Here is a 27,750-nt window from a genome sequence, read left to right as displayed (position 1 = left end):
TTTATGTCTCAAAAGCCATGTAGGTTCCCCTAAAAAAAACGCAGCCAGGTGACAGTGGGTAATAGTCATGCTTCCCTTTGATAGCTGAGTACCGTGGGACACAGTTATTATCTGGTTTTGGCCAGGGGTTGAGACAACTGATGCTCCCATTCAGTTTGCGATCACTTACCCTCTGAAGCTTGATGAACTTCTTTCCCAAGCAAAGCTTTAGACCTGGGCAGAAGCACTTCCACCAGCCAGGCTGGGTTCTTGGTATGCACTCTGCTCCCCAGGCAAGTCTGAAGGTTACAGAGAGAACTGAACCTGGAGAGCTCACATTCTTTAACTTGCAAGGTTTTTACAAGAAGCTATGAACCTTACTTCCTCCTCTATTGTTTTGAAAATAAAGCAGGTAGGAGGGGAGGGAAGCACCTGCATTTTCTCCAGGAGAATGCTTTCTGACTGTCCTTTAAGTCACATTTGCTGAGGAGAACCATTTCTAAATCCACATCAGACTTGGCTATGAACTAGGTGAGAAACAGCTCCCTTTGGTCCCAATCGAGCCACTGCACAAACCCAGAATAACAACATCTTGCTTACAGAGAATCTGAAGACCAAACCCCGAAATACAAACAGGGTATTTCTGGCAGCAAAGTGAGATTTTTATGATCACATTTTGAGATTCAAATAGAACACAGATGCTTAGATGCTTTTATGTGTGACTGTTACTGGAAGCTGTGAAAACAGCTAATTGGGTTAAGTGTCTATCTCATGTAAATGACTAAAATGTATCAGACATCTATCTGCATCTTTCAGCAATTGAATCTTTCTTCGTTTATGTAAAGAGGAGTGAGAACATAACTATACTTCCTTATGTCACTGAAGTAATCTGATGATAAATACTTTAAGGATTAAAAAAAGCTATATAAATATGAAGGGTAGATGAAGTTTATTTCCCTATAGAGGAGAATCACTCTATGAACCAATGTGGTGATTTAGTAATATACTTAGAAACTCAGTTCTAATTGTGTACTCTTTCAGTCAATAATTGACTACATTTGTCAGATTCATTAGATCATAGAATCACAGAATGGTTTGAGTTGGAAAGGACCTTAAGATCATCCAGTTCCAACCCCCTGCCACGGACAGGGACACCTTACCCTAGAACGTGTTGCACAAAACTCTCTCCAAATCTCTGATAAAGGTTTTAGCACAGAAAATACCAACCAAGTTCTTACTGGGAATAGCCTTCAGAAAATAACAGGCTATTTCTTGTACCATCACTTATAAAATGAAATGTGCAAGTCCCAGCTTTGAATCAGCAGCCAAAGCAAAAAGCATGAAATGGGAAGGACTGCTATGATCACTCATTGGAAAGTGTCACTCTTCCTCACTCATTTATTCTCCTGAATTTATGAGCTTTTACTGCGCAAGAGCATAATCTATTCCACCCAGGCATCATTGCTTCGCAAACTGTCATCTTCTTTTCAGTCTCTAGCTGGACACTGCCCAGCTCTTGGTGTCTGCAAGCTTACAGGACCCAGCTGAGCTAACCCAACTTTCAGAAATCTCAGTTTAATGCAGCAGAATGATGATTTCATTACTGTTCTCAGTAATGCACTCCAAGGAGCTTATGAAGAAACACTAACAGGTTACAGCTCACCTGGGTGGACAGATATTTCTGTTATTGTTGTTAAAGAGAGATCTAGTGATTGAAGTTATTTGGGATGGTTTTACTCCTTCTGAAAATAAACCTGTGCTCCTGAAAATAAATCTTTTACATCTTCCTCAGCTTATATTGAAGAAAAAAAGCAGACACGGTGTCGTGGTTTCACCACAACCAGACAGCTTTCACTCACTCACTCCCCCCCCTTCTTGCCCTCCCCCTACTCTCGGAGGGCCGGAGAGGAGAATAAAAAAGAATGCAACTCCCACGGGTTGAGATAAGAACAGTTTAGTAACTAAGGTATAACACAAATCACTACTGCTACCACCAATAATAGTAATGATAAAGGAAATAACAAGGGAAGAGAATACAACACCCCATCACCAGGCGACCGATAACTTGCCCCCCAGCCCGACCAAGCACCGACCCATACCTCCTCCAACCCTGCAGTCCACCTGCCCTTCCGGGTAACTCCCAGTTACCTCCTGGGCATGACGTGCTGTGGTATGGAATACCTCTTTGGTCAGTTTGGGTCAGGTGTCCTGTCTCTGCTTCCTCCCGGCTTCCCTCCTCCCTGGCAGAGCATGAGGCTCACAAAGTCCTTGGCCAAACCAAAACATCATTGTTTTTCAGCTCTGTTCCCAGCTGAAAGTCAAAACACAGCACTGCACCAGCTACCAAGAAAGAGAAAAATGACTGCCACTGCTAAACCCAGGACATTATCCACCCCTTATTCCATACCATTCACGTCATGCTCAGATCCCACATTTTCAATATACCCTCACTCTTATCTAAGTGCACTCTCATCGTAGTGCATGGACCAGTCCCTATAAAGCTGCTGAGTCCATCTGGTCCATGATGCCAGGCTCCATCTCTTGTAACAGTCTTCCAGAGCAGGAGAGGCTGTGTGCAGTGTTCACACACATGAATAACCTGGGCAGTAGTGTCCATTGTTAGGTCCACCCCTCGATCATGAGTCCATCTCGATGTTGCATCTCTGCTCTGTTGGCCTTAAGGGTCATGGGCCCACCAGGTTCAAAATAATTCATTGTCCTTCCATCTCCAATGTTTCCAAAGCACTGGAGGGGCCCAGTGGACTAGATACCTGCCCATACTGTCCCACATGCCCTGCCACTCATGGCTGTCCAGCCTTGGGGAAAACCTCTTGGTCCTCCCATATTGTTGTCTAACCCCAGACAAGACCCAAACCTGACTCTGCTTAAATTTTGGGATCAGACACAATGGTGGTGGGTAAAACACACTCTGCATATGTGTCAACATAGTGAACACCATCACAATCAGCAGGCAGGTCCCAAGGATACCCAAAGGCCATTCAAAACCTTCAGAACTCTCAAACGATGCTGCTGTACTTGTCACTGGGGCTGGTGTAGCTGCTGTGCTTGTCGGCTCTCCCACCACCAGCTTCTCTTTTCCTGAGTCCAGATCTTCCTCCTCTGCCTTGCTGGGAAATGCTGCGGGGTCTCCTGCGTCCTCCTGGGGCTCGGCGGGCGGCTTCCGGGGAATGCTCTCGGCCGTCGCGGGGCTGGGCTCGGCCGCGGGGCTCGGCTCCTCCGCGGGGCTCGGCTCCTCCGCCGCCTTCTCCCGCTGCTCGGCAGCCGCCTGCTCCCGCTCCTCGACCGCCCCGACCTCCTCCACCGGCAGCCGTCCCCTCGCGGCCTCCGGTCCCGCTCCCGCTTGGGCCCTGGGGCCGCTCTCCCGGGCCGCTTCAGCAGCCGCCGGCTCCCGGGGCCGCCCCCCCTCGGATCCCCAGGGCCTCACGCAGACGGAGGCGAGGGCGAGGGCCAGGACGGTGAGGAGCAGCCGGACAGCCAGGGACCAGTCCACGGCCACGTCCGTCCCGCCCTGCTGCTGGAGCTCGCCCGTATTACAAGTCATTGCCATAAAGTACAGTGAGACAAGAAACCTTAGCCCAAGCCCCACACTTGATAAACACTAATACAGCAAATACCGGCTCTAAGTAAGTTACAGCATTCTAAAGCTCTGAGATCCAATAAATCAGCATTGTGACGGTCAGATCTGTCGTTATCTCAACCCCTCGTGCCCCACGTTGGGCGCCAAAAAGAACTGTCGTGGTTTCACCACAACCAGACAGCTTTCACTCACTCACTCCCCCCCCTTCTTGCCCTCCCCCTACTCTCGGAGGGCCGGAGAGGAGAATAAAAAAGAATGCAACTCCCACGGGTTGAGATAAGAACAGTTTAGTAACTAAGGTATAACACAAATCACTACTGCTACCACCAATAATAGTAATGATAAAGGAAATAACAAGGGAAGAGAATACAACACCCCATCACCAGGCAACCGATAACTTGCCCCCCAGTCCGATCAAGCACCGACCCATACCTCCTCCAACCCTGCAGTCTACCTGCCCTTCCGGGTAACTCCCAGTTACCTCCTGGGCATGACGTGCTGTGGTATGGAATACCTCTTTGGTCAGTTTGGGTCAGGTGTCCTGTCTCTGCTTCCTCCCGGCTTCCCTCCTCCCTAGCAGAGCATGAGACTCAGAAAGTCCTTGGCCAAACCAAAACATCATTGTTTTTCAGCTCTGTTCCCAGCTGAGAGTCAAAACACAGCCCTGCACCAGCTACCAAGAAAGAGAAAAATGACTTCCACTGCTAAACCCAGGACACATGGTACTAAGAATTAGATCAAAGAAACCAGGTGCACACACAGTGGAGAGAGGCAAGTGGAGATTGTAAGGGTCCTGCATGAAATGTATTCGGGAAAGAAGTTATAAATACTGTGGCAATTAGTAGCTAAATTTTGTCTGATAAAATCCTAATGTTTGCCCTATTAACTTTAGCCCAAAGGTATAATGCAGGCCAAAATTCCTTGCCTGCCCCATGCTATTGTTCAGTGGGCCACAATAATTGAATTAGAACTAATTTATTAACAATTACAGTAAAATAAAACCAGACATTGTTTAAAGAACTGGAAAAAAAGAATCCAGTACCATTCATTTTTATGACTAAAACCACAAATAAGAAACCCAACTATGCAGTCAATTAACATCCTTCAAGTGTAGAAGCAAATGCTTAGCAGTAGTGGAAGTAATGGGGGGGCAGGGGGCGGAAGCCTTGTAAATGGATAAAATATATCTGCAATGAATCTGACACTGCAAATAACAGCTAACGTGACTTTAAGGGAAATACTGACAGAACACATCTCTTGATCAAATTGTAATCCAAGAAAACAAAAACATAGGACTTGAAAGACAGAATTTGCTTCTAAGGGGGTAAAGAATTTCCCGTATTTCTTGTAATACATTATTGAAGGATTAACTATGACTAATGATAGTGTGTATTTTGGTACATGAACCAGAAAACCTCTAGAATGCTCACCAGTGTTTTAACAGACTGATAAATCAGACTCTGAGGAACAGATGTAAAATTCATGCAAAGTGTTGTAAATGTTTTTACCAGCACTTCTGTAAGTCATTTTATGCAGACAGTCATAAGAAACAACCTAAATTCACAGATGGTAATCTGCTGTTCGTAATGGACTAAAAAATAATTCAAAGTACCTGATTATAGACATAAAACCAGGAAGTGTCAGTTTAGACACTCTGCCTAGCTCAGAGAAATTGTATACTGGAGGACAGAAGTACCTGCTTGGATAATGGTAACAGATACAGCAGTCTGTGTGGTTTAAGGTACTATAAAGATAATAAATTAACTGAGCATCTCAGCCGAGAGCAAGGAAGAGAGATGAGAGCAGAAGGATCTTAGAACTCATTGAGGACCAAGTTATAATCATCACTACAGAAAGGACAAGGTGGCCACTATTATGCCTACTTGATATCCAGTAGCTTTTTGTTCTTCAGTCTGGCCTTGCGCTACAGTGTAAACATAGCCTTAAACCCTGCAGAAGAACCTTGGTTTGAGGTCTGGGCTTTGGCCTCCGTGATCACTGACAGCACACTTAAGCTAACAGTGCCATTGCCCAGCAGAGAGGAGAGGCTACCTCTGCTTCCTGAGGAGGTGGCCTGAACACAGCTGTGAGCCTGTCATATGTTTCTTCAAAGCCGAAATCAGAGCCTCACCTCCTGGACTGGAAAAAGAGCTCTCCAGAAAAACAGTGAACCCTGAGATCAGAGGCACACATGTTCCCTTTCTAGCATGTTCCTGGGAGGTATTAATGAACAACATCCCTCCCTTGTTTCAGCTGAAGTCTACAGTTTTCCAGGACTGGAAGGAGGGGAGAGAGACAGCACTGAGCTCCACTCTTAGCTGAAAACCAGTAAGCAGGAGCTTGGGTCTATCTGAGAAATGCAGCTTCTCCCTCGGCTGGGATTTCTCAGCCACAGCTTGCTTCTGTCCAAACTGGACATTTACTACTACATACAGAGCTGCCAAGGTTACAATCTCATCTTAGGGTTCCACAGTCCCACATGTGGGGTTTTAGTGTAAGAGAAGAATGTGTTGGGATCAAACCTGAGCTCTGACATACCACACAAACAGTTTTTGCTCAGCTGTATGTTACTCCCAAAAGACCATTCCCTGAAGGCAAAAGTAGCTGTAGTACAGCAGAAGATGTAGTGGTTCCTTTGCATGGGGTGCCGGCAGTCACTCTGCTGGCTCTTGGAGAGGGCCACCTTAGAGACCCTTTCAGCAGAATCCAGAATTTCCTCCACCCTGCTCCTAAGGAGATGATTAGACCAGAAATATGGGTCTTTATACTGTCGGGAATCTGGCATAAAGCAATTTCAGAGGAAGACAGGAGCTAGTCCATTATATCAACTCCCAACGCTCTTTCTTTCCCACATTTAAAAGCAACAGAGTATGGAAGCAAGAAAACAAGAATTACAAGTCACCTGGGACTGTATACAAAAGACAGTATGCCCTGGGAGAAGTCCTCTCTGCGTGACTCCAGGCATCTATTAGTGTCTGCAATGCTGAGAACATCAATTTGAGAAACATGGTTTTTAACAATTTGCTCCATAGAAGCCTCTGTCACAAGAAGTAAAACCTTCTCAATTATACACTACACTGGGTGGCACAAATGAGAAGAGAAACCACTGGAAATAATGAAAAAAACATGCCAGCTCTTACTGAAGCCTGTTATTTGGCTCCAACTCATGTTGGAGGGGGATCACATGAAGCAAGCAGAGGAATCTGATGATATGAAGCATGTCCTGTGGTATGCAGAGCTAAGCAAATACCACAGCCAGCTCCTACACACCTGTAACCATCACAGTTTCATCTCTTGTCTGACTGAGGCCAAATTTCTACCATGGGTATTCATACAAAGCAGTACTTATTCCTCTAACAGTGACTGTGACTTCAGCAGGAAAATGCATGAAATATGCGTGTCCTTTTTATTTCCTCTGAAAGCAGCAACAGAGGCCTTTGCCTCCCTTCTACTCTCATTATTTCCCCCTTTATTTCATACATCTGGTTTAATAAGACCTTTCTTAGGTGGGTTTTACTTCAAGTGGTTCTTTTTATTTCTAGTATTACTTCTCACCTCTCAATATTCATGTGTCTCCTGAGGTCATGAAAGACGATTCCCATGTTAGTTAGGAAACACCACATCGTTTAAATGTTACCACATAATTTCACACCACCACGTAATTTCAGTTTTAATTTATGTGAAATTACTGTGATCTTTCCCTCTTCCCGCATTTCTCAAAGTCTCAAGATAGGTATCTGTCATTTTGCATAGATCCTATCCATGCCTGCACTGAACTTTTCCAGCATGACCAAAGACAGGGTCTTCTCGTTGTTAATGACTTCAGACCATCTGTGCAGGCCTGATTCATCCCCTTATTGTGCTCTGATTATTCAGCTGGTTTCCACCTTTCAGGTACCTCTGTACCACTGCTTTAATGCAAACTGTTAGTCTAGCTAACAGCCAGCACTCTTGTGTTCTGCATTTCACAATTTGACTCACTTTTCAAACGTTTCTGGATGGTAATTGTCTTCCTTTTATGTTCACGCTGTGGGTGTTCCCCAGGACTCTTCTGTCACTTTCCCGCTCCTTTTCTCTTCATCCTTGGCAACCAGCATTTTTATCTCCATTCATGGTACATGTTATCATTTGTCAGATGACAAACCATTGTATTCCTCTTTTCATTCTCCTCATATATTTGATTTTACCTTTGCTTTTCTTTTTCTTTTCATTTTTGCATGAATAAAGACTACCATAATTGATTCACCTGGTACATTTTCATAGAATCACAGAATCATAGAATGGTTTGGGTTGGAAAGGACCTTAAAATCATACAGTTCCAACTCCCTGCCGTGGGCAGGGACACCTCACACTAGACCATGTCACCCAAGGCTCTGTCCAACCTGGCCTTGAACACTGCCAGGGATGGAGCATTCGCCACTTCTCTGGGCAGTCTTTGCCAGTGCCTCACAACTCTCACAGTAAAGAACTTCTTTTTTAAATCTAACCTGAACTTCTCCTGTTTTAGTTTAAACCCGTTACACCTTGTCTATGCTTATATGGCACAGAGAAACCAGGTCTACCTCCAAACAAGCTGGGATATGAGCACAGTGGATATGCAAATGAAGTTCCTGATATCCAGCTTAGCTTCTTAAGAGGCATCTACATGACTACAAAGCATTGCACTATATGTATGGACTCATTAAGATGTAGACATCCTCTTCAGGCTTCCCCCGTCCTCCTGTGGTTGATGTTATGTCACTGATGGTGTCTCTAGGTAATGTATGTAGCTAAACTACTCCCAAGATGACTGATACAGGACAATGAAGCAGAAACCTACACTCCTGGATGAAATACTTCCCACAGGGCTCAAACAAATAACTTACTCCATCCTGTCAGTCTTGCATTTTTAGTGAGAGATTAGTGCCAGCTAGAATGTTACAGTAAAGATGAGATCATGGATTGTTTAACCATCAGACAGCTGGGAAAACCTAGGTAATCTATTGCACTTGTGGTCACTCAGCACTTGAGCTTCAGTGAGGCTTACTCCCAGCTCAGTTTGGTAGTTAAGGAGACCACACTTTCCAGGCATGTTTCATACTCTTGTTACGGTAAATTGCTGTTTGTAGAGTCCTACCTCATATCTTGAGTTATGCCATATTAGCAACACGAGTTCCCTTCCAGTTTTGCCTTGTTCTTTTCTTCACCATTGTACAAAACATCTGTGTAATCTTCTCAGCGTAATATTTTTGCCTTCCTGTTTACCTTTTTCACACTTGTTCTCAGTCTGTTTATAAGGATTAATTACTCCCAGGCCATTTGAAATCACTTCCCAAGGGCAACAACTAGCTCAGCGAAACAGCAGGAGCTTCATCAGCTGTGGCTGTTGACAATGCATCAGTAAAAAAATCAAGAATATATAACAGAACAGATTTCTTCTGGCAAGGGGATGCTTTTCAGAATGACACTCAAGTTTCTGCCCCAGCTGATTTCTGGGAATAATGTTTTAAAAGATGTATTTCTTATAGAAATAAACTTGGGTCTGCTGAAGGTCAAGGGAGTGGATGTACTGCAGACCCCGGAAGTCCTGCACAGGCTGAGTCTTTGGTGTAGTAACATCAAGGTTTTGTGGAAAAACTTAATGGAATATCTGCATTGATCTTTACATATAATTGATAAAGGCCATTTGCCCTGATTTGGAAACCACCATATCCACAGACACATATTGCCAATCAAGAGATAGGCACTGTTGTTCCTCAGAGAAAAGGAGGAAGCCCATAAATCGCCTGGATGATTATGAGATGTTTTTTTAACCATCTCCATCATGACATTTATCTTGGAGGTATAAGAACTGATAAAAATCTTACGCCAATTAAATATTCTCAATGTAAAACCTGAAATTAGTAATAGGGATTTTGTCTGTTTTCTGTGCCTCCCTTCTGAGGTTAATGTTAGTATGTTTTTCCCCTCTTATAGATTACATATAGAACAAAACAGCAGAGAAATAATACAATTTGTCCTATGCTTCAGCATTTAGAAATTCTGTTTGACTAACAGAAGCTGGTAAATACAAGAAAGAGCCTTTAACCAATGCTAAAAATAATTTTGTACTACTGTTCTGCCGTTTCTTAGTGTTTTAATATATTCAATTCTCTATAGTACTTACAATCCAGTTAATTCTTAAACCAAGATTAAATTGTCATGGGTTTATTAGTATTATTTATTTACAGTCAAAATATCATATGCAGAAACCCCAGTTATTCCTGGGAGTCATTTCATAGTACACTCACAGCTGATGGAAATCATCACTCTGAGTGTTAGTTACCAGGATTAACTGATACAGAGACAGTTTCACTGGTAGAAGCCCAGAATGAAACATTTGTGGGTTTGTAGAATACACAGGGCACTTGGTTCTGTGCATTTTTATCCAAGGAAGAAACCATATTTTCTAAGATTCCCACATAATCCAGTTCCTTTTTGTATAGATTTCTACTGGCACATGATTGGAAACTCTTATTTTTCAACATTGTGAGAAAAAAAATTGTGGTGGAACAAAAGCAAATTCAATTTATTACCAATCACATCAGAGTAGGATAATGAGATGGATACCAAACCTTAAAAACACCTTCCCTCAACCCTTCCCTTCTTCCCAGGCTTAACCTTAATCCTGATATCTGCTCCCCTTTGGACCTTCATGGGCTGCAGGCTGAGATCTGCTCCACCATAGACTTCTACAGGCTGTAGGGCGCAGCCTGCCTCACCATGGGCTGCACCACAGCTGCAGGGGAATCCCTGCTTCATCTCCACTGACCTTGGTGTCTGCAGAGTAGTTTCTTTCACTTAATCTCTCTGCTCTCTCCGGCCGCAATTGCTCTTGCATAGTAACTCTTCCCACTTCCTAAATACATTATCCCAGAGGTGCTGCCACTGTTTCTGACAGGCTCAGCCTTAGCCAGCATTGGTTCCATGTTAGATCCAGCTGCATTGGCTCTGTTGCACACAGGGGATGCTCCTAGCAGCTTCTCACAGAAACCTCTCCTGTAGCCCCCTTGCTACCAAAACCTTGCTGTGCAAGCCCAGTACAACCACATGTGAACTCCTAGCTAAATTCCTGATACACAGCCATCTCAGCAAAAGCACTCAGAAGATTGACACTTATTTCTTACAGTCATGAAAGTAAGAGGAAAAATCATTTCCTAGAAAGGTGTGCAACTCAATTTATAATCCCTTTTGAGAAGCTTCAGACTACGTAGAAAAGAGAAAGAAGGGTAGGGAGAGGCAAAGACATGGGACCAACTACAGAAATTATCTTTTATTTTCTTTTTGAGTTTCTTAATAAACCTTACAAGAAAGGAAAGATATCACGAGGTATCTGCTATGTACTTACTAGATGGAGTAGGCAAATGCTAACCAACTTTATGAGACTTTGGTTCTCAGGAAAAACAATGAAGACATGGAGATTTACCACAGTGTAAGGAATTAGTAGTTATTTTTCCATCCACACATCTAGAACAGTTAGACGGGCTCTGCAATATAGTGGCAAAGTCAACTAGTAAAACTTTTCAAATCGGATTATATTCTTCTGAGTGAATTCCCTTGATTCCCTCTCAAAATGCACAGAAACATTAATGAGCTGAGAGTGCGAGACAGATAAATCATGCCTGCATCCAGCAAAGGTAGGAAAAGATAGGCAAGAAAAAAGAGCAACTCCCATGGGCGAGGAAGTGGTAATTACAGCAATGTTTGAGGGTTATAAAAGAATCAAGATCTTGAAAGGAAACTTTGGGGAGTTATTTTAATTAGCAGATATATCTGAGTTTTAAAAAAAAGGTGTGGAAAACTTTTACACGTATTAGCTACTTCAGAAAAACTTCCTTTTTTAAATATTTAAAATAACCTAACCCATTTTGTGAACCAGTGACTAGCACTTAGACAAGAAGGAAGTCCGAGAACAACTGGGTTTAACTCCAAAGTAGATCTGTCACAGCCAGAACAGGGCCTATTTTGGCTTATTTATTTTAAGAACAATCTGGTTTTCTCTGTGCAACCCATCAATTTATGTACGTATGTAACTTAACCATGAAGGTTTTTAAAAGTAGAGTGATGAGGAAAGTCAGGAACACTCAAACTATCAGACATGCATTAATTTCCCTCATTTATACTGGTTTTCCTCCCATGACTTTCAGTCTCAGACAATGCAGCAGACATACTGAGCAGCTCTCCCAAATCACACACTAATGAACCCCATTACGTTGACCTTTAAAGCCTTCTCTTTCTTTGTCTTGTTGACTAAGCACAGCAGAAGGAAACCTCATTATCCTAGGAGAGAACTGAAGCCCATAAGAACACTGATAAAATAGCAAGGGAGGAGGGAAGGGGAAGATTATAAAACCTACCAAGTGGCTTACCATTAAAAGCTCCCTTGTGTCCTCTACACCTGAAGCTTCATTACCTCATGAAAGAGGTGATCTACACCAGTGTTCTAGAGGGATCCTGTTATGGAAACTAAAAACCTAACAGGACAACTAACTGGGCCGCTCTAAAACAGTAGTAAGTGTTAGTTACAAACAATCTGCCTTTATCAGTGTAATTCATGTATTTTCTCCTATGGTAATCTCCTTTGTGTTTAATCCAGTTGTGATGGTAGCAGGAAGTACACTTTCCAGGTACACAAGCCAGAGATCCAGAGACCTGGTTAAATAATTTAAAAGGCCTAATTTTGGAGACCTGATACCAGTATAAAGTGGTATTAAAAGAGATTTCAGAAGTATGTAAAGGACAGTCACAGCAATGACAAACTGCTATTATAATGGGCTAATGTCAGGGGGGTTTCCCTTCAGCACTTTACCCAATAGCTGGATCATTCTCCCCAAACTGAATATTTTTTGAAGTATTACAAGCATCAGGTAAGCAATACTGAGGCAATACAGACTTATAGCTATGTCATTTGCCTCCTGCTACATACTGATCAATGATCATCACCAAAACAAGACAGGGAATAAATGCACATTTGTATAACATCCCGCAGCAAATCTTGTGCTGATTCAGCTGCACACTGACTGCAGTCTACAGGGCTTGCTCCCTGCAGAGATACTGGTCTCACAGGTAGCCACAGGACTTTGAGCCAAAGGGAAATCCAACACATTATTGAAGAGAATTGCAGGTGACAGATAAACAGATAGTAATAACAGCATTGCCATGTAAAATAAAACCTGAGAAAATAGCAGCCCTCTCTGCAGCCGCACTTCCACTTCACCCCTTAAGTGTAATGTTAATTCTGGAGGACTGGTTTTTCATGTTGTAAAACGAATGGAGCTGTTCTATTTTATGGCAAACATAGATTTAACAAAGTGGGGTTTTTTTGTCTCTGTGTTAGAAAACTTGCAATAAACAACTGAAGATTCAGTGATCATAGATTGTGGTACATAGCAAGTGAGTGCTGCACGATATCTGTAACAGGCATGTTAGGTCTGGCAATACATCGTCATAGCTGCTTATTTTAATTCACCTCGTAATCACTTATCTAGGTCTTGAGAGTTACTAAGAGTGCTTCATGGGATTATGCAGAACCAAACAACATGTGTTAAATTGCTTTTGTCCAGCCTAAATATTTGTGCAGCATTTCTTATGCTTAGATCCAGTGCTTTGGTGCATTTAATTGTAATGTATTACAGTCAAGTTCATTACTCTTGGCACAAGCGTTGGTAGAAAGGCTCTTTAGTCCCTGCCTTTGCACCCTCCTGGAATGTTTCTCCTAGAAGGAATTAATTTCAGTGTCAAGCTGTTTAGTATGCAAGTGATGACAGTGTCCATAAAAGGCAGTAATTCTGCTATCTCACCATGCTGGATTCTAACACATGTAAAATAAAACTAAAAAACAAACAAAAAGCCATCCCTAAGCCCATTTTAATATAGTGAGGATTTTCCTTCAGATGAAGAGCCTTCTGAAGTAAAACAGAAGTAACACTGGGAAATACTGTCTTTGTCCTTTGTAGCAGTTAGCACATCCCATGACATACTGAACTGTCATTTTCTGTGCCAGCAGAAGTGCAATACCCAAGACCATTAGTCATCTATTTTTGATACCTGTGTTGTACTGTGTTATGGTGTATAAACCAGGATTATTTATTTTGTCATGAATTTGCCACAAAGCTGTGACTTACAGCTTGCAGAATTGCACCTCTAGGAGAAATGCATTGAATTGAATTGAACAAGAGGCAGGTAAACACTATCCACAATTATTTCTACCCTGCTTTAAAAATCCAAATATTTTTGTGTCCAAATGCAACACAGCAGTTTTCTTACTTGTTCAATATGCTTTGACTGTTTAGTACAATACATACCATATCTCGATGTCCTCAGCATTAAGAGGGACATGGAGCTATTGGAGCAAGTCCAGAGGAGGCCACAAGGATGATCAGGGGCTGGAGCACCTCCCATATGAAGATAGGCTGAGGACATTGGGGCTGTTCAGCCTGGAGAAGAGAAGCTGTGTGGAGACCTCAGAGCAGCTTCCAGTGTCTGAAGGGGGCCTACAAGGAACTCTTCATCAGGGACTGTAGCGACAGGACAAGGGGTGATGGGGTCAAACTGAAACAGGGGGAGTTCAGGTTAGATCTAAGGAAGAAGTTCTTTCCTGTGAGGGTGCTGAGGCACTGGCACAGGGTGCCCAGAGAAGTGGTGAATGCCCCATCCCTGGCAGTATTCAAGGCCAGGTTGGGCAGAACCTTGGGCAACATGGTCTAGTGTGAGGCGTCCCTGCCTATGCAGGGCCTTAGAACTGGATGATCGTAAGGTCCTTTGCAACCCAAACCATTCTGTGTGTGTCTGTGTGTATAGATGGAAAAAGTGCTGGTATCCAGAATCATCAATAAAGTAAGAATTACTATTTTGCTTAGAAAACAGAGCTGTTGGATAACAGAATACAGATTAAGGAGTTAGAAGTTTGCTTTTTAGCTGTGTTACGTTTTTTTTCTGGGATGGTCTATTTGTTTGTTAGAATTTTGTTAGGGTTTTATTTTTCCTTCCCTGAAACCAAAATGAGAGCAGCAGCTCTTTTCAACACTGCATGTTTGGGATATTTTTTTATAATATTTCATAATATTTGTGGAGCATATTAAAAAAAACATGGAGAAAAACAATTAAAATCCCATTAGCATCATTCGATGTGAAAACAGCCAAGAGTACATTACAATTTCAAATCACAAAAGATAATAGTTTTGTATTTTAATGCATGAAAAGTTATGTAAATGGGAGGTTTAGAGTTAAAAATGGAAGGAGTCAGGACCCAATTTGAATGGAATCATCTGCACAGCACAGTGTTACTTCAGTGATTCATGGTCCCACTGTGGGTAGCTGCTACCCTGCCTGTATGCATAATTTGATGTTCTCAGTCAAAGCAACATTCTGGCCTGATAATTTCTTATTTTGTCATGGCTTTTCATGCTATGGAGTTGCTCATAACTGTGATTCCTCAAGATGCAGTCAGTGTGAATGGAGAGAAAGCCCTAATTTCTATGCACGTAATTTTCCAAAAGAGGTTTTATAAAGAAGATCTTAAAATAACCAAGTAGTGGATTCATAAGGTGGGGCATGATTTAAATATCTTTGGTTTAACCAGGTACACCATCAAGAAACAGACTTACCTAACAGCAAGTAAGTTTCTTCTGCATATGAATACAACACAAAGCCTAAAAAAATGGTAAGTGCTTAGCAGGGAATTGTTCCAACAGTCCAGAAGCGATTTTCAGTAGCTTGGTGTTATGTTACCATCCATCTTATCTCATTACAAGCATCACAGTTTTCAGCACAACCTGCTATCTTCCAGAGAAAATAGATGCTGGCAGCTTCTCAGTGAAGAGAAATATGTCAAGGGCTTCTAATGAAAAGCTGCTAGTGACCAGATCAGGGTGTTAGACTTATAACTCCCACATAGGCAAATGTGTTGATGTTTCTGGCACTTACAGGAGAAGAATCATCAGGCTTTGGATGTCTTTTGGTAAAAGCCATGTCTGATCCAAGTGCTCCTGACCTCCTGTACCTCTTTTCCTCAAAAGCAGAAAGACAGTTTGCCCCTCTCTAGGGTGAGCTGCAGTAACAGAACACAGAGCAGCTGATTCAAACAAATAATACAAAGATCAAGAGCCTAATGAGTTTTCACAGTTTTTAAAAGAAATACAGTTTTAAGCAGCATTAGATTTGAGCAGGATTGCAGTGCATGCTCTCCTCAGATGAGACATTAGTTTGTACATACTAAGATTAGGGCAGGAGATTGCAAATACTCTAGTTACAGATTTTTCCATGAAGATTAAGGGTTTTTTGCTCTCTCCACAAAAATGTGTGAAAGCACCTGCATCCATAAACATTCTTGTTAAAAAAAGCACCAAATTAGAGATATTTTAAGCAAAAAAGAGTTGCAAATTTGTATTAAATGGTTTGTCATTTTTGAACATTTATTATTAGATGGGTTTTAAAGGGATTGAGACAAAAAAAACCAACCCAAAAACCACCAGCCAAAAACTCCCACAAACCAGCAGCAACCCACAAGTCAATCTTGGAGTGAAACAGTTTGATTTTAGGGCTTGAGGAAAAACAATTAAAAGTGTCAAAAACTCTTTACCACTTAAGTCTGATAATTACAAGATGATTTCACTCCATTTGTCAGCAAGTAATACTGAGTCACTTTTAGCTCTATAATTACCAACAAACTGCAGACGCTTTCTCTTCCCTCTCCACCCCCTGCCAGCTCCAAACACTTGCTCCCAGAAAATTCTGGGTTTCTCAGCCAGCAATGCTCTTATCTCCCTTACTTTCTACTTTTCCAACTGCTTCCTCGTAGAAACTCTTTGCTTCCAGAAAGGCCCTTCCAGGACTGTAATGATAGGTCAAGGGGTGATGGGTTTAAACTTAGACAGGGAAAGTTCAAGCTAGATATAAGGAAGAAGTTCTTTACTGTGAGGGTGGTGAGGTGCTGGCACAGATTGCCCAAAGAAGTGATGAATGCTCTGTTGCTGGCAGCGTTCAAGCCCAGGTTGGACAGAGCGTTTGGCAACATGGTTTAGGGTGAGGCGTCCCTGCCTGTGGCAGGGGGTGGAATTGTGTGAGCTTTAAGGTCCCTTCCAACCTAAACCATTCTGTGATTTCCCAGAAAAGAGATCATGGCTGAATCCTTAGAAGCCTTCTCCAAAACAGGCCCCCAACCCCACAGCCACAGGCCAGAGTGGTGGTTCAGCCCAGGTAGGGCTTGGGAATCTGCCTACCTCAAGTGCACGAAGGCCAAGGTCTGACACGAGGCTGCATCTGACAATTAACTAGCATGCATTGTTCCTTGGGGTTTGGATTCATTTGGTTTCAAAAGCAAAGCAAGCTCAGAATAAAATAAGAGCCAAAACCTGTAAGGTTTGAGAAATGTTTTACCCACTGTATCTTTGTAGACCAAGTTTACTCTTCTAGGCCTTTCTCATTTTAATACCACAGAGACCCTCAGGTTTCCAGAACACGCTGTACTGTCTCTCCTCTCTTATACATCCCTAGAAAAAGTATTTTTTTCCATATTTTTCAGTTACCTATACTTTGCTCTACTCTTCCCAACAGGACACACGCACCAAGGACTTCCTCTGCATCAGGCACATCCAGAGGAATCTCTCTCTCCAAACGTACCATCCAGTGCCACCAAAGGTAAACAAGCACTTTTCTTACTAGTACAGGGATTACATAAGAAAATGCAAGCAAGTTTGAAAAACAAACAAAATGCCCCAAAACAACCATATAAACCCCCCCTGGCACTGTCATACAAGAACTGTGCATTTTCAGTTTAAATCCAGCCCACTACCACCACCACCCATTTCATATGACCCAGTGACTTTAAGAGTGAAGGCAACTGTCTGATGATTTCCACCAGCAGAAGGGATCCTCAGCCAACATGAAAACAGCCCAGCTTGTGCCTATAACCATAATACCTCTTCTGGGTATGAGGGAGAACACCATCAGCTGACAAGTTTGAGAATTATATGCAGCTGCTTAAAGGTTAATAAGCCAATCTGCACTTAAGCACATCCAAATTGTGAGTGGAATTCATAACCATCTCTCCTGAGGACCTCTCCATTTCTTCTGTAGTGAGGTGTCTTTATTCAGCCTGCTGGCAACAATCCAGACTGATTACAATTAAATAGCAGGCATGCAAATATACTTAATTACAAAGCAAAGCAGTGCTGAGGAAGAGAATACCTCAGTGGAAACTTGTTATTCAGATAAAATCCAGAACCACAACTCAAACTTTTTAATCCTCACCAAACACCCTGCAACTAAATCCTTAAACGTTAACTTATGAAACTTGTGTTTACATGTTAAATACAATTTTATATTAATAACCTATTTGGGATTAATACAGTGTGTGAACACTTGCCATTTCATTCTTTATTCAAGGAATTTTTATTCCCAGAACGTAGTTCAAACAAAGTGTGCTTGTTGGCTCCTTTCTCACTGTGGTAGATTTAGAGTCTTTCAACTGAAATCTTCATAGAGCAGGCAATCACCACTAATGGAAATAATGCAGAAACTAAAATTAGTGCCTCATTATTCATAAAGTTTTTAATATTCTTTCCTGTGCCACATTCAGTTGAGCTGTGGAATGATTAAATTATTCTGTGGAATATCAGAGCCAGTTACTGCTTCACTGTACAAGAGGTATTAAATTATACATAGATTTCAGCCTTTCAAAATGCTCAGTTTGTGGTTCCCCCCCCCCCCCTCCAGCTTGCTCTAGGCCACAGTGTTTTTAGGCATAGACTTCCCTAAAAATAGTTTTTCCAGCCACAAATATTCTAACATTGGTAAAGGCATGGGGGTTTTGTAAATACTTTGGAGTTACTTCTGAGAGCAGCATACAATGTATGGTTGTTGTGCAAAAGATACACGAGGGAAAACCACTTCTGGATTTTAAAGAGTAGACTTCATGTGTCACTCCTAAAGCTCAAAGTTACCGAAGTTTATTAGCACTCTTCAGCCAAACTGCTTCAGCATCCTGAACAATCCAGTTACCTTCATATTACTGGTGTTCTGAAACTCAGGATTGAATTTGCAAGTTATGCAATAAAATATGATAAAATCTGAAAATTAAAATTGTTGTAGGTATGACAGCAGAAATGAAGATGACAACACACAAATTTTTGTCTTTCTGTCATCTGCAAGAAATCAGATGAGATGCATGGAAGACTCCTAGTAATTTTATGCATTTGGAGTGCTGTGTAACTCAGACAAGGCAGGCTATCACAAGAAGAGGACACTGTCTCAAGTGGGTAATAGAGAGCTTAAAAACAATCAGCATCTGCTTTAGAAATACAGGTTTCAGAGCAAATATGTGCAGTGGGATGAAACTTCATTTTCTCTTCAGCATCAATGACTACTATTTTAGTAGCTGAGAACCCTCAGACATACAGTAAGAGAAAACAGCAGTCCTACTCTCACAGAGCAAAAGCCTATAGGGGGATTATGTACTAGCCCTAAGAGACAGGAGAGTAAATTATCCCTGTGTTACGATAATAGTCCCAAGGTTGCTGTAAGAGAGAATTCTTTCACTTTTATGCAAAGGACTTTAAGGAAAAATCTGTTCCCCAAAAGACGAGTCAAGAAATCAGTTTTCCTTTGACCTCTGTCACAAAATCCTAGGAGGCAGGTCCTCATGATGACCTCATCATGATCTCATAGTGACCTCATAATTAAATCAAAGGTGTTCCCTGTGTAAACTCTATAGGACTCTCTATATAGACATTTGCCAAGTGTTGAAAGACTCCTTGTGAGACTTTTATCTACTGTGTGGTAGCCCTGAAAACTGGTGTTAAGTTTTGCCTCACTTGTCTTCACTCCAGACAGCTAGGTTACATTATTCCTTCAGTATTCAAGACAGAGTCCAGTCTGGTTGTAACTTCTCTCATTTTCAGACTACAGCATTTTCTATTTCTCCAGCTTTGTGAATAATCACTTTGTTCTGGCTTGTCCATAGCTATACGTGATACAGCCAAAAATCATTTTACTTACATCATCTTCCTCTCCACATATCCTTTGCTTTGTACTCCTATATGTACCAGAGGATGTGTCCAAACTTCTTTTCACAACAGATTTTTGTCACAACCCTGTAATTTTGACATAATCTTTTTCTCTCTTAAGTGTTCTGATTTGATCTAATTCATGTTCTCCCTTAAATGCTCTCATTTCCCTCCTCTTACTTCTTCTGCTCTGTATTATCTCCCCATGCCTGAAACGTCTCCTGCAATTGTTAAAACCTGCTCACTCCTATTTAACTCACTTGTAATGACTGTGAAGACGACACTCCTAATGAGTTTTTTGTGTATATTAATTCTTCAGTCATCAAACTAAGTACATATGTTACGTTTAATCTCTGATTAAATCCCAGAGTCTGTGTTTTATGGAGCTTTTGTCTCAAGCACCCAAAACCGTAATGGAGGTACTGCACAGAAAAAGTTTCTCCTTGTACTTGAATACCTAGTTATATAGGAGATATGTGACTGATGATAGATTTTATTTCTCTGACATTCATGGGTAATGAACGTTTCAAGATCACTAAGTTCTGGAAAAAGGAAAGAAAGCTATTAGAATTCTTTTGAACTTTGGTTTTGGGTTTGGTTTCTTTTGTTTTTTTTAAATGCTCATTCTCACTTCCAGTGGGACATTTGAACCTCATTTGAACCTGAGATTCTGCTCACATGAATCTCAAAACCAAATCATAAGGCAGAGGGATGTGCATATATTCATGGCAAGAGATTATGTATAAGAGATTATATATAAGGAAGCAGTTCTTCCCTGTGAGGGTGGTGAGATGCTGGCACAGGGTGCCCAGACAAGCTGTGGCTGCTCCATCCCTGCCAGTGTTCAAAGCCAGGTTGGACAGGGCTTGGAGGAACCTCCTCTAGGGGAAGGTGTCCCTGCTTGTGGCAGGGGGTTGGAACTGGATGAGCTTTAAGGTCCCTTCCAAACCATTCTATGATTATGATTCAGTTTCTTTTTCTGTCACAGAAGAGATTGTAATGGGAATGTAACTTGTAATACAAATTGCAACAGCAAAGACATGCCAGTCAGTATTAGGCAGGCTGCTTTCCTGAAACTGAGACATTCAGAGAGCCCATCTCATAAGGAAGAGCCATCCAGCTCACTAAATCTGTATTTTGCAATTTCACTGCTACTAGAAGGCAAGAAAAGAAAGCAAACTGAAAAAACCCACAACAAAACAGAACTGTAAGATATGTTCCACAATGCATCGTTTCTGACCTATTAATTAGCTGAGTAATCTGTAACCTTACCAGTAAAGAGAAAGAAATCACTGAAACAAAACCACTAACAGTACCACTTAATAAATACTACTTAACCACTAACAAAACCACTCAACAGTAGCCTGCACATCTAAATAATTGTGAACCCTATATCAAAACATTAATTAAGTCTCCAAATTACAAGTATCCTGACAGACTTCATACTGTTATGAGCTAATAGTACAGATGGGATTTTAAATCATTTTAATACAACAGAAAAAAGACTTGTCAACATTCTTCCATAAATCTCTTCCCGTTTTCAGGGAATGGATTTAATCAGCGTTTCTTGTCTTTTTTTCTCCTCCAACCCAAGTAATAACAGGTCTTACCTTTATTTCCTCTGTCCTAGCACCAAAGTTTCAGCCCCAATCCAGCAATGCCTTGACACCACATTCTTTAGCTAGAGATTATCACAAGTTCTAACTTGTCATGACTATCATGGATGCTGCACTGTTAGAAGGTTCAAGAAGTGGAACAGACGTGCATCATGATATTACTGAAAAATCACTTGCTTTACTGCACCAGCTCACGCCTCCTGAACTGCTTATTCTCAGCTTTCTCACCTGTGTGTTCTAATATACACTTGGCTTATCCCAGTCTGTGAAATAATCCCTGTATTTTTCACCTGGAAAACCTGTGAAATCCACTTCTATCCCAGGTGGGATCCACCACAGAAGTGTTTCTTTTGAGCATTAGTGTTTGCATAGCCTCAGTTTCTGTTAACAGCACCTGAAGTCTTCATAGATGAATTCAGCACAAGAATAACAGATGCCTTCAAGGGCTTGACATTTCTTAGTCAAATATTTGTGTCATATTTTAATCAGGTGTGCTTCCAGTGGCAGGACTTTGGAATCTTGCCAGATACACTGCTAGAAACTAAAGGCCAACAACGTGCTTCACTGTATTTCAGAACATTGGAACTGCTCAGCTTTATGTAACCAACATAAAATCTTTTGCCAGCCTTCATGTATAATAATCTTTGAAGAGTTGGAGTCAGGCATCTTGTCCCTATCTCTCCACATAATGTTATTGCAGTCGATTTGTCTCTTTCCTCTGTTAAGCTTTGCAAGTGTTCCCTTCTTTCTGCACCAAAGCATCTATTGTATAAACATGCAGTAGTGTCCTTTCTCCTTTGGACCCCGCAAATTGTCAGGTATCAACTGATCAGCTTCAGTGTGTGGTTTATGGTCCTTTTGAACAAGATGCCCTATCTACTTCCACAGGAGATGTTCCTTATCATAATAAAGAGAGTTCAGCATACATAAATCTAACACAGTACCTGTCAGCCTGAATGACCTGGCAATAAGTTGTAGTTTTGTTCACCAAATACATGTTTGTTTCATTGGTTCTGTAACTTTTAATGAATTTCTCATAATGTATTAACATACAGAACTTGAGCATCTATACTCTTTCATCTAATTGACAGAATCAAGTGAAAAGGCCACAAACAGAAATGGCATTTGGTGATCAGTGAGCTTGATTTCCTTAGTGTTTAAAATCTGTACTACTTATTAAACAAAATTTGATGTATATTAGGATATAAAATATGCATATAATTTGCCTCATTCTGAACTCATTAAGGAATTAACACAGATGAAGTCTGAAGTGAAACCTCCAAAAGGAATCAGAACCCTTATTTCAAGCTATCTTACAAAGGGAGGAAAATAATCAGGATGGAAGAAAAGGGAAATAAGACCCTTCTCTTGATACCTTGAAAGAAACTGATCACAATGAACAATTAAGTTTTAACACTCCAGATGCACACAGGTAATATATGTTCTGTTGCAAATACTCCATTACAGATATTGCAAGGAAATTACTTCATGTGACCTCTGGTACAAATCAGCAGACCAGCATGCATTATACAAAGTGGGATTACAAGGAGGAAGGCTCAGGTCTTTTCCTTTCACCTTTTTAATTCTAAGAACCCTGTAAGCAAACCTTACTTACACTGCCTTGTAAATCAATCTTGTACTGTAAGTTACTGCATGGAGTTTTTTCCAAACCCATTTAAGCCAAAATCAGAAGAGTAAAACAAAGCAGCTGTACCACATCTTACATAATTTTAAGGTGCATATCCATTCTTGCTAGAAACTGGACTGAGAAAAAACAGCAGCTTATCCTAAACTACTGAAAGGCTTGAACAATTAATGGTTTAGAGATCATTAGAGGACTATGTTTGATTGGTCCCAGTAACCCAAGAATGTCAGTCTAACACAGTTCCCTTGGCTGCTTGACCTCCCTCTGTGCTGTTCCTAAGAAAACATATTTGTAAAAACCTCTCTTTTGAGAAGTGCCATATTTTCTGCACTGGAATATATGGGTTCATCCCAAAAGGCCAGTTACAAACTAAATCAAATACTGTATTCTAGTGGAATGTTCTTATAGCCCCATTAGCTAGAATGAAATCAAGTGATCTGAACAAAGTCAGTCTTGACATACTATTAACTGCCTTGCTTTGGATTGCCACCATCTAGTCCAGCAGACTAAACCTGAACTAGGATTATCTAGGTTTGAACTATGATGATGAAACAAGTGGAGGCTGCTATGATGTCACACTTGTTTCCCATTAAAAAAAAAAAAAAAAAAACAAAAAAACAAAAAAACCTAAACCAAATATATTTAAGGCATTTGTTAGGTCAATGAATTGTATTTGTTTTACCTGGTCCTCCTCACACTGAATAACATCGTGCCCAACTCAATTCTTCCCCACCAGCTGAAATCACCTTTTCATGCTGTGATCCCTGAGGCAACAGGAAATGTGCTTCACCAAAGCATCTGTGGTTCCAGCATGTACACAGCTGAAAGGACAAGGTCACTGATTAGACTGAATAGCCCAGACCTGATACCCGATACCTGTCTGATGCCTGATACCAGAGCACGTAAATAAGGTGCTAGAATAAAAAAACCTATTTACACTGTTTGCTCACATTTGGTGGTTTGAAGATTAGTTTTGCCTAATAAAAATAGCTAAGCTAAAACCAGAGCTGAAGTACAATAATATTGCTTTCAAAGTTTGAAGGAAACACATTGACAAGTCATTAATTTCAGTCCTTATCTCTCGGTAGGTGTGGAAGCAATAATTTGAATTGCTCTTATCTGGTTTTCCACAATCACAGATAACCAACTGGAATTATATTGCGTGCCCTTATCAAGCTAGTTTTTAAAAAGTCACACTATTGAATGTCAAGTCTCAGGCTGGAAACTGGGAAACACTTGAATTTGTTTGCAGTCACAGTCTTTCAGCACTCCTCCACCCTATTTACTTCTCTAGACCAAAGCAGCTGTACTGTTCCCAGCTCTACTCATCAGCCAGGTCTCGCACACTGGCACCATTGCAGTTCCAGGCTGAACAAGCCCTTCAGGACTGTGGCAGACAAGATGTACTCAGTATTCATGCTAAAGTATCATCATACTCAGGAAATAAGTGACTTGAGGTAGCCCTAAGGTTGGGTTTGCCTTTTTCATGACCCTAACATATGGGTAGTTTATAGTTAGGTGCTTAGTAATGAGCTTTTAAAATCAATATTTCAAAGCTGGCCAAGTCAGCACTGAGTAGCTCTGACTCTGCTAGTTGCTTGGTGAAGATACTTTGTCAGCTATTTTCCTGGCCACATAGCCATTATATTCTAGTGCGCATTGGTTTAGCAGTGTGTGAAAATTAACACTAACCATATGGTTTGTGTTCGCTGAATGAAATAAAGTTGTTGCCCACTTTCTCAGAGCTATACATTTCCCAGGAAGAGAAAGTCTAACTATACCCTTTCACCACAAGTACTTTACAATAAGGCAGAAATTACTGTGCTGCAATAACAAATTAAAATTAGCTGAGAACATTATTAGACACTCAAATTCACTAAAAGCTTGGAGTGTGTGGCTTTGTTCTTCTCTAAATGTGTGAAACCTGTGTTTAATCATGACATTTTACATCTCAGAATCTCTTCTACTATGTGGTTTACTTAGGAAGTGCTGGTTCCCTTCAGAGTTTCAGGAATTTTGCTTCAGTAATTATGGTTGCATGTGTCTTTCCTGCAGTTATAAGATTCATGTTCCATGGGGGAAAATGCATTTTTTCATCTTCAGACACTAACTCATCTCAATGGGGGAAGTCTTTCTGGTCTCAATTTGGTGGGTTTTGCATTCTGTTTCACATCATGCAATGCTTTGACCAGAAAGATGATTTCTTCCATGGAAGTTGTTCTCTTCATGTAAGTTTTCTCTCTTGAGGCCAACAAGGGCCAGGTCTCCCAGTTCCTGGTCAGATTTTTGTCTTGAACAGTGTGGGAGACCATCTCTTCTGAGCATAGTTGATGCCATGTAAATGCAGAAAGAGGCGTATGGTTTAGGATTTTCAGTGGTGTAATACAGATAACCTTCATAAAACCATTTCACTGATTGTGGCCATTTAGGAATCTTGGGGTTATTACTCATTTTGAAAATACTATAATAACAAATTGTTATTTAATAGAAGCTTAAATATGCTTAGACCTGGTGTGATGATTTAGAAAGAAATGGCTTTTAGTGGAACATCTTTGGTGTCCTGTGGTCTGCTGTTAGATCCACTGTTTTATTATCTAGCAGAAAATAGCTCCAAAAGCTTTCAGGCTGATTACTTCAGGGAATCTCTGCACAGAAGCTGCTGCAGAGTTTCAAAATGCTCTTTCTGGTTTTGAAATTACAGTTCTTATTCCTAGAGAAAATAAAGTTTTAGTTGGTTAATTTATGGATTGTTATCCACAGATACTTACATATTCCATATTTTTTGTGTGAACAGGAATATCTTCCTAGCTGCAAACTAGCCTTATTGTGATAAAATTACAAATGTAAAGATTTCACTATGCTGTGTTGTAAAAACATTTAGAAGACATATTACCTACTCTCCATAGTTTCGAATTTCTGTAGATAAAGCAGATAAATGAAATACTCTTCTTCTATACTACAGATGAAGAAATGCAATGCAAACACCTGAGGTAACTCTTAGATGGAAGGAATAATTCTAATTCTGTTTATTTCAGTGGTATTTCACTGATTCAGACCTTTTGACCATCCTATTCCATGGCCAGCAGAGGATGTGCAATATGGATGACAACAGACTCCAGACCTTCTGGAGACCTTTGTGCAGAAGTCATGCCTTTTGGTTAAATGGTGGAAGAACTTGTATAGTATTTCTTTAATCATTATTATACTGTATTGGAGTAGATGAAGATACTACTGAAGCGTTCTACAGCTACGGAAAAAAGCAGCTAACCATTGAATGCATTTCTAGGCTTGTTTTATTGGCTTATTTAAAGTTCTGATTATCTACACCATTTTTTTGCCTACTGAAGTAGTTACAAGTAATTGAAATGAAAAATAATTGGATTGACTTCTGGTGGATTTGACTCCTGAGCTTTTCTCTACCAAAGTTATGTATATATAAAAAAGGCAGATTGTTTAGGCTACAGGTTGGTTCCAACAGTAAAGTTCAAACAGGGCTGCAGACTTCTTGAGAGCCTTGGAATTTAAGTATTTTTGGTTGGACATAAGCCCCACATCCCATCTTTGCCTAACATTTTCCTTCAGTCAAGTGGGGGTTTTGTTACTACGAGTGTCTACTGTTTTGCAAAAGGATCCATAACAACAGCTAATTTAGGAAATATTTTGATTGCATAATGTAGTCTCATGGTTAATATCCCATAACATTGCAGGAACAATAGCAATTTTTGGCATAAAAGGGTTATTCTTGTGTAGCACCACTGGCAGTGAAGACAACAACAGGAGAAAACACGATGTGTAAGATCTTGGTCTCTACACAAAGTCACACTGTGGGGTGCAGCATAGCTGTTCATCACAGAATGCACCGTGCTTTTGTCAGAGCAGGCCCCTTCTGCAGGTGCCTGGGAGGGGAATTATAGAATCACAGAATGGTTTGCGTTGGAAAGAACCTTAAGAACATCCAGTTCCAAATCCCTGCCATGGACAGGGACACCTCACACTAGACCATGTTCCCAAGGCTCTGTCCAACCTGGCCTTGAACACTGCCAGGGGTGGTGCATTTGCCACTTCTCTGGGCACCCTGTGGCAGCGCCTCACCACCCTCACAGTAAAGAACTTCTTCCTTATATCTAACCTGAACTTCCCCTGTTTCAGTTTGAACCCATCACCCTTTGTCCTATCGCTACAGTCCCTGATGAAGAGTCCCTCTCCAGCATTTGTGTAAGCCCCCTTCAGACACTGGAAGCTGCTCTGAGGTTTCCACGCAGCCTTCTCTTCTCCAGGCTGAACAGCCCCAATGTTCTCAGCCTGTCTTCGTATGGGAGGTGCTCCAGCACCTGATCATCTTATGGCCTCCTCTGAACTTGCTCCAACAGCTCCATGTCCTTCTTATGTTGAGGAAATCATGCAGAGGGCTATAATTTTAATTCTATTATTTACCAATAATGCGGCATTGTGCACTTTCTATAAGAGATTACCTTAGGCCTGACATGGCTAATTGCATTTTTGCAGTCTAGCTCTTACTTACCACTATTTTTTTTCTTTTATTTAGGCTAAGCAATATCTAACTCAGCAGCTCATTGTAGGTTAAGATCTAGTTCTGAAATTTATGGATAACTTAATAACAAGCTGTGATCCTTGTTGGGAGTTTAGTTTATCCTAAGTAGCAGCTGGCACATAGCTTCACCAGATAAGATATGTTCTGGGGCTAGCTTACCCACTAGCAAGAAAGTTATCTAACCTGCTTTCCTGGAGCTCCTTATTTGCCCAGGCAATAAGACAGAGAAGATAAATCAAATTCCCTTCCAGCTTGCCAACCTCTCTAGGAAACATCCTTCCCTTCCTGTCAGAATTAACACATGGGACAAAGCAGAATCTTTCTTTGCTGCAAGAAAG

This window comes from Neopsephotus bourkii, unplaced genomic scaffold (assembly GCF_033783945.1).
Source record: "Neopsephotus bourkii isolate Nb327-2 ecotype Australia unplaced genomic scaffold, CSIRO-AGI_Nbou_v1 NB_1655, whole genome shotgun sequence".
Classification (NCBI taxonomy): domain Eukaryota; kingdom Metazoa; phylum Chordata; class Aves; order Psittaciformes; family Psittacidae; genus Neopsephotus; species Neopsephotus bourkii.
This window is presented reverse-complemented; position numbering follows the sequence as displayed.